Source organism: Leuresthes tenuis, unplaced genomic scaffold, assembly GCF_036924035.1.
Source record: "Leuresthes tenuis unplaced genomic scaffold, fLeuTen1.0.hap1 SCAF_4, whole genome shotgun sequence".
Lineage (NCBI taxonomy): Eukaryota > Metazoa > Chordata > Actinopteri > Atheriniformes > Atherinopsidae > Leuresthes > Leuresthes tenuis.
Window position 1 is genome coordinate 29,599,493 of NW_027325358.1, and position 8,275 is coordinate 29,607,767.

The 8,275-nt window shown below is 44.5% G+C and overlaps 3 non-coding genes across 3 annotated transcripts; all 3 read left to right on the top strand.

The window, feature by feature from the left end:
• Positions 1–1,238: 1,238 nt before the first annotated feature.
• LOC140306449 (U2 spliceosomal RNA) lies at positions 1,239–1,429 on the top strand. The gene has a single exon (XR_011915755.1). It is a non-coding gene; the product is annotated as a U2 spliceosomal RNA (small nuclear RNA).
• Positions 1,430–1,842: 413 nt separating this feature from the next.
• On the top strand, positions 1,843–1,956 carry LOC140306281 (U5 spliceosomal RNA). The gene has a single exon (XR_011915603.1). It is a non-coding gene; the product is annotated as a U5 spliceosomal RNA (small nuclear RNA).
• Positions 1,957–2,231: 275 nt separating this feature from the next.
• On the top strand, positions 2,232–2,419 carry LOC140306119 (U2 spliceosomal RNA). The gene has a single exon (XR_011915478.1). It is a non-coding gene; the product is annotated as a U2 spliceosomal RNA (small nuclear RNA).
• Positions 2,420–8,275: the final 5,856 nt, after the last annotated feature.

Sequence of the window (8,275 nt, forward strand, 5' to 3'; positions counted from 1 at the left end):
CCAGGGCGTTATCTCACGTATTAGATTATGCTTAAGATACGAATGGGTTTATCAGTCACATCAGAATCCATACATACTGATCCTCCCGTAATAAAATGGTCGGATCTTATCAAACACACTTTGTTTCTTGTGACAAGTCAGCGAAACAGCGTATACACGTCAAGACACTGAATCAAGTTTGCCACAAGAACTCATAAGTTTGGCAGTATTGCTCTGCCGTCAGCAATCATACACCCATTTTATTTTCATGAGACATGTGCAGGCACCTGTTCATCTACTGTTCTATCACTATGAATTAGTTTATCTATTATCAATAAGGATACTTCTACAACTACTATCAAAGTATGTCCGGACTTCTTATGTTGTCAGTTGCTATATATGAATAAGTGGGTTGCTACTGAAAAGCATTAAGCATGTCACACAGCCCAAACATATAACATTTCAGGACACACCACACAGTTAACAACCACAGTGAAGCGTGTCAAAGCCCAAACATGTAACATTCAACTGGACACTTACACAACACATTCAAATCAAACAGTCAGACAACATACAAGAACATATACCCCAACAGGCATTGCTCCCTGCCTATTTTCCTACAACTCACTATGTGTGCGCACACCTTTATTCACAAACTCTTCAACTTATACTCTTTTACCGAAGCTGCTACAGCTCGATTGGCCAAATACCCTTAGATCCTATTTCGGTGAATTTGACATCTGCCTTGTATGTAACAGATTAGCGGTTTAGCAGTTTTAATTTAGTTTGAGTGAAGGAATTCATTTTATAGCAAAATCCGAAATCGTGAAGAACTCATGAAAGTAAGCTTATTCTCGGATTCCTGAAACTTTAGATTTGCTCTTTCTTTTACTGCAAAGTACAACGTTGAGCAGCGCTAATGAGTTGTTTCTATTTTTGGCAGGCTTTACCTTTGCGGATGAAGCCCTTTCTGTCTGTGCAAAAGAAATCTTGTTACTGTGCAGAGTGACTTCTCTGAGTAGAGTCGCCTTACTTGTTGCGACTGTGCCGATGTTCGAAGCTGGAGTGCAAAGTTGTTGCTTGAATGGTGCTCGCTGGAGCGTGTGGTAGTGTAAAGTTATACCATTTAAAAGGGCTGAAGAGTGCTCAGTGCAGCGGGTGGGCGGAGGTGCAAAGTGACACTATGGCCATAAAAAGAACACCGCTACAAGTGCGCATTGTGCCAGGAAGGGCCCTCGGACGTGAACCAGTGGACTGTTATTGCTTCTCGGCCTTTTGGCTAAGATCAAGTGTAGTATCTGTTCTTATCAGTTTAATGTCTGATATGTCCTCTATGCGAGGACTACATATTAAATGGATTTTTATCAATAGGAGTTGAAAAAGGAGCTTGCTCCGTTCACTCCAAGCATCGACCCGGTACTGCAGTGCCGCTGGGAACGGTGCGCTCTCCTCTGCTCTTGTGAAAAAGCAAACAGCGGTGCAGGATGGAAGTTTCAGGGAGCCTAAGATGAAACTTTCTTTTAATCTGCTGAGAAAAGAGAGTGAATGCGAAGCAGATTTTTAACACGGCTCTGGGAGCGAGCCGAGTGCGGGCTAACCGGGAGAATTGCTTGAAAGAAACGCGACACCGAATGAGCAGTCAGAACAAAGCCTCAATACGGTGTTCCCGTGTTGTTTGTGGCTGCCTTGTCTTTTGCACAGAGTAAAAGACAAGGCAGCCATCGAATAGGGCCCGATTGTTCCTACTTGGTCAGCCGAGGAGCAAGGGGGGGGGAGCAAGCGTCTCAACCAAGCAAAGCTCACCATGGGGAAGGTGGCTATGCCAACTAGCCTGATGCCCTGCTCCCGCAGTGATGGATAATCGTACACTGGTTTCTCTTCATAATGTACAAGTCTTTCGCCTTTTACTAAAGACTTCCGTGGAGAGCAGCACTAATGAATTGTTTCTATTTTTGGCAGGCTTTACCTTTGCGGGTGAAGCCCTTTCTGTCTGTGCAAAAGAAATCTTGTTACTGTGCAGAGTGACTTCTCTGAGTAGACTCGCCTTACTTGTTGCGACTGTGCCGATGTTGCTTGAATGGTGCTCGCTGGAGCGTGCGGTAGTGTAAAGTTATACCATTTAAAAGGGTTGAAGAGTGCTCAGTGCAGCGGGTGGGCGGAGGTGCAAAGTGACACTATGGCCATAAAACGAACACCGCTACAAGTGCGCATTGTGCCAGGAAGGGCCCTCGGACGTGAACCAGTGGACAGATATCGCTTCTCGGCCTTTTGGCTAAGATCAAGTGTAGTATCTGTTCTTATCAGTTTAATATGTGATATGTCTATGCAAGGACTACATATTAAATGGATTTTTATCAATAGGAGTTGAAAAAGGAGCTTGCTCCGTTCACTCCAAGCATCGACCTGGTACTGCAGTGCCGCTGGGAACGGTGCGCTCTCCTCTGCTCTTGTGAAAAAGCAAGCAGCGGTGCAGGATGGAAGTTTCTTTTAATCTGCTGAGAAAAGAGAGTGAATGCGAAGCAGACTTTAACACGGCTCTGGGAGCGAGCCGAGTGCGGGCTAACCAGGAGAATTGCTTGAAAGAAACGCGACACCGAATGAGCGGTCAGAACAAAGCCTCAATACGGTGTTCCTGTGGTGTTTTTATAAAATGCGGTGTAAAAAAAGGTGTGAATGCCCCATAGAAAACTAAAAGGTGGAGCGGAAGTGTTCGGCTGCAAGAAGGTGTGAATGTCCGACTATATTTGATGAAAAGCAGGTGAAGCAAGGTCTGAATGCCCAACCTTACATCATCAAAAGCGAGATCAGAGGTTTTTGGCTGCAAGAAGGCCATAGTTTGCCAAAAGCGGGTAAGGTGCGAATGATCGGCTAAATATCAACAAAAGTGGGGGCGGAGGTCTTCGGATGCAAGTGGGTGTGAATATCCCACCATACAAGTATGGTGGAGAGGAAGCTGTGAATGGCCGACCATAGTTTGCAAAATGCGGGTGAGAAAAGGCGCGAATGTCCAACCATACATGATCAAAACAGGGAGCGGAGGTGTTTGGCTGCGACAAGGTGTGAATGTCCACCCATAATTAATGAAAAGCGGGCAACAAGTAGGTTCGAATGCCCAACCATACATCATCAAAAGCAGGAGTGGATGTGTTCGGCTACAAGAAGGTTTGAATGTCCGAGCATAGTTTGTAAAAAGCGGGTAAGAAAAGGTTCGAATGCCCGAACATACACCATCAAAAGAGGGAGCGGAGGTGTTCCGCTGTAAGACGGTGTGAATGTCCGACCATAGTTGGTAAAAAGTGGGTATGAAAAGGTTCGAATGCCCAAATTCGGCTGCAAAAAAGTGTGTTCGGCTGCAAAAAGGTGTGAATGTTCGACTAAATTTTGTAAAAAGCGGGTAAGACAAGGTGCGAATGCCCGAACATACACCATCAAAAGAGGGAGCGGAGGTGTTCCGCTGTAAGATGCTGCGAATGTCCGACCATAGTTGGTAAAAAGCGGGTAAGAAAAGGTTAAAAAACCCGACTGTACACAATCAATAGCGGAAGCGGAGTTGTTCGGCTACAAGAAGGTGTGAAAGTCCACCAATAATTACTGAAAAATGGGTAAGAAAAGACGTGAATGCCCAACTATACATCATCAAAAGCAGAAGTGGATGTGTTCGGCCACAAGAAGGTTTGAATGTCCGACCATAGTTTGTAAAAGGCGGGTAAGAAAAGGTTCGAATGCCCGTACATACACAATCAAAAGAGGGAGCGGAGGTGTTTCGCTGCAAGAAGGTGTGAATGTCCGTGCATAGTTTGTAGAAAGTGGGTAAGAAAAGGTTCGAATGCCAGAACATACACCATCAAAAGAGGGAGCGGAGGTGTTCCGCTGTAAGAAGGTGTGAATGTCCGACCATAGTTGGTAAAAAGCGGGTAAGAAAAGGTTCGAATGCCAAAATATACACCATCAAAAGCGGAAGCCGAGGTGTTCGGCTGCAAGTAGGTGTGAATGTCAGATCATAATTTGCAAAAAGCTGATGAGAAAGGTGTGAATGACCGACAATAATTGCTGAAAAATGTGTTAGAAAAGGTAAGAATGCCGGACCATTCATCATCAAAAGCGGGAGAAGAGGTGTTCGGCTGCAAGAAGCTGTGAATGTCCAGCCATAATTACTCAAAAACGGGTAAGAAAAGGTAGTATTGCCAGACCATAAATGATCAAAAAAGGGAGCGGAGGTTTTCCGCTGTAAGAAGGTGTGAATATCCGACCATAATTGGTAAAAAGCGGGTAAGAAAAGGTGCGAATGCCCCACAATGTATGATCAAAAGAGGGAACGGAGGTTTTCGGCTGCAAGAAGGTCTAAATGTCCAACCATAATTTGTAAAAACCGGGGAAGAAAAAGGCTCGGAAGCCCAACTATACACCATCATAAGTGGGAGAGGAGGTGTTCAGCTGCAAGAAGGTGTGAATGTCCACCCATAATTCCTCAAAAATGGGTAAAAAAAAAGGTGCGAATGCCCAACCATACATCATCAAAAGCAGGACTGGATGTGTTAGGCTACAAGAAGGTTTGAATGTAAGAGCATAGTTTGTAAAAAGCGGGTAAGAAAAGGTTCGAATGCCCGAACATACACCATCAAAAGAGGGAGCGGAGGTGTTCCGCCATAAGAAGGTGTGAATGTCCGACCGTAGTTGGTTAAAATACCCGACTGTACACAATCAATAGCGGGAGCGAATGTGTTCGGCTACAAGGTGTGAATGGTCGACCATTTTTTGTTTCAAATTTTTCTTTCATGTTTTCTAGCAATTAAAAATGGACATTTAGACCTTCTTGCAGCTGAACACCTCCGCTCCCGCTTTTGATCATACATTGTCAGGCATTCGCACCTTCTCTTACCCGCTTTTTACAAAATTTAGTCGAACATTCACACCTTTTTGCAGCCGAACACACTTTTTTGCAGCCGAATTTGGGCATTCGAACCATTTCATACCCACTTTTTACCAACTATGGTCGGACATTCACACCGTCTTACAGCGGAACACCTCCGCTCCCTCTTTTGATGGTGTATGTTCGGGCATTCGAACCTTTTCTTACCCGCTTTTTACAAACTATGGTCGGACATTCAAACCTTCTTGTAGCCGAACACATCCACTCCTGCTTTTGATGATGTATGGTTGGGCATTCGAACCTACTTGTTGCCCGCTTTTCATTAATTATGGGTGGACATTCACACCTTGTCGCAGCTGAACACCTCCGCTCCCACTTATGATCATGTGCGGTTTGATATTCGAAAATTTTCTTTCATGTTTTCTAGCAATTATTGATGGACATTCAGACCTTCTTGCAGCTGAACCCCTCTGCTCCCGCTTCTGATGGTGTATAGTCGGGCTTTCGAGCCTTTTCTTCCCCGGTTTTTACAAATTATGGTTGGACATTCAGACCTTCTTTTAGCCGAAAACCTCCGCTCCCTCTTTTGATCATACATTGTCGGGCATTCGCACCTTTTCTTACCCGCTATTCACAAAACATGGTCGGACTTTCACACCTTCTTGTAGCCGAACACATTCGCTCCCGCTATTGATTGTGTACAGTCGGGTATTTTAACCTTTTCTTAACCGCTTTTTACCAATTATGGTCGGACATTCACACCTTCTTACAGCGGAACACCTCCGCTCCCTCTTTTGATCATTTATGGTCTGGCAATACTACCTTTTCTTACCCGTTTTTGAGTAATTATGGCTGGACATTCACAGCTTCTTGCAGCCGAACACTTCTTCTCCCGCTTTTGATGATGAATGGTCCAACATTCTTACCTTTTCTAACACATTTTTCAGCAATTATTGTCGGTCATTCACACCTTTCTCATCAGCTTTTTGCAAATTATGATCTGACATTCACACCTACTTGCAGCCGAACACCTCGGCTTCCGCTTTTGATGGTGTATATTTTGGCATTCGAACCTTTTCTTACCCGCTTTTTACAAACCATGGTCGGACTTTCACACCTTCTTTTAGCCGAACAATTCCGCTCCCGCTATTGATTGTGTAGAGTCGGGTATTTTAACCTTTTCTTACCCGCCTTTTACAAACTATGGTCGGACATTCAAACCTTCTTGTGGCCGAACACATCCACTTCTGCTTTTGATGATGTATAGTTGGGCATTCACACCTTTTCTTACCCATTTTTCAGTAATTATTGGTGGACATTCAGACCTTCTTGCAGCTGAACACATCCGCTCCCGCTTTTGATGGTGTATAGTCGGGCTTTCGAGGCTTTTCTTCAACAGTGTTTACAAATTATGGTTGGAAATTCAGACCTTGCAGCCGAACACCTCCGCTCCCTCTTTTGATCATACATTGTCGGGCATTCGCACCTTGTCTTACCCGCATTTTACAAACCATGGTCGGACTTTCACACCTTCTTGTAGCCGACCAACTCCGCTCTAGCTATTGATTGTGTACAGTCGGGTTTTTTAACCTTTTCTTCCCCAATTTTCACCAACTATGGTCGGACATTCGCAGCATCTTACAGCGGAACACCTCCGCTCCCTCTTTTGATGGTGTATGTTCGGGCATTCGAACTTTTTCTTACCCACTTTTTACAAACTATGGTCGGACATTCAAACCTTCTTGTAGCAGAACACATCCACTTCTTCTTTTGATGATGTATGTTTGGGCATTCGCACCTTTTCTTACCCATTTTTCAGTAATTATGGGTGGACATTCACACCTACTTGCAGTCGAACAGCTCTGCTCCCTGTTTTGATCATGTATGGTTGGACATTCGCACCTTTTCTCACCCGCTTTTTGCAAACTTTGGTCGGACGTTCACACCTTCTTGCAGCTGAACACCTCCGCTTCCGCTTTTGATGGTGTATGTTCGGGCATTCGCACCTTTTCTTACCCGCTTTTTACAAACTATGGTCGGACATTCAAACCTTCTTGTAGCCGAAAACCTCCACTCCCTCTTTTGATCATACTTTGTCGGGCATTCGCACCTTTTCTTAACCGCTTTTTACAAACTATGCTTGGACATTCAAACCTTCTTGTAGCCAAACACATCCACTCCTGCTTTTGTTGATGTATGGTTGGGCATTCGAACCTACTTGTTGCCCGCTTTTCATTAATTATGGGTGGACATTCACACCTTGTCGCAGCCAAACACCTCCGCTCCCTGTTTTGATCATGTATGGTTGGACATTCGCACCTTTTCTCACCCGCTTTTTGCAAACTATGGTCGGCCATTCACAGCTTCCTCTCCACCATACTTGTATGGTGGGATATTCACACCCAGTTGCATCCGAAGATCTCCGCCCCCACTTTTGTTGATATTTAGTCGGTCATTCACACCTTACCCGTTTTCTTGCCGCCAATCACCTCTGATCTCGCTTTTGATGATGTAAGGTTGGGCATTCAGACCTTGCTTTTCCTGCTTTTCACCAACTATAGATGGACATTCACACCTTCTTGCAGCCGAACACTTCCGCTCCACCTTTTAGGTTTCTATCAAATCTTTTTTTTCACCGCATTTTATAGATTATGGTTGGAAATTCTCAACCACTCATCCGAAGACCTCTCCTCCCGCTTTTGTTAATATATTTGAACTTTAGTCAGACATTCACACCTACTTGCAGCCGAACACCACCTCTCTAGCTTTTGATGAGGTATGGTCCGGCATTCTTACCGTTTCTAACACATTTTTCAGCAATTATGGTAGGACATTCACACCTTCTTGCAGCTGAACACCTCCTCTCCCACTTATGATCATGTGCGGATTGATTTTCGAAAATTTTCTTTCATGTTTTCTAGCAATTAATAATGGACATTTAGACCGTCTTGCAGCTGAACACCTCTGCTCCCGCTTTTGATCATACATTGTCAGGCATTCGCACCTTGTCTTACCCACTTTTTACAAACTTTAGTCGAACATTCACACCTTTTTGCAGCCGAACACAGTTTTTTGCAGCCGAATTTGGGCATTCGAACCTTTTCATACCCACTTTTTACCAACTATGGTCGGACATTCACACCGTCTTACAGCGGAACACTTCCGCTCCACCTTTTAGTTTTCTATGGGGCATTCACACCTTTTTTTACACCGCATTTTATAAAAACACCACAGGAACACCGTATTGAGGCTTTGTTCTGACCGCTCATTCGGTGTCGCGTATCTTTCAAGCAATTCTCCTGGTTAGCCCGCACTCGGCTCGCTCCCAGAGCCGTGTTAAAGTCTGCTTCGCATTCACTTTCTTTTCTCAGCAGATTAAAAGAAACTTCCTTCCTGCACCGCTGTTTGCTTTTTCACAAGAGCAGA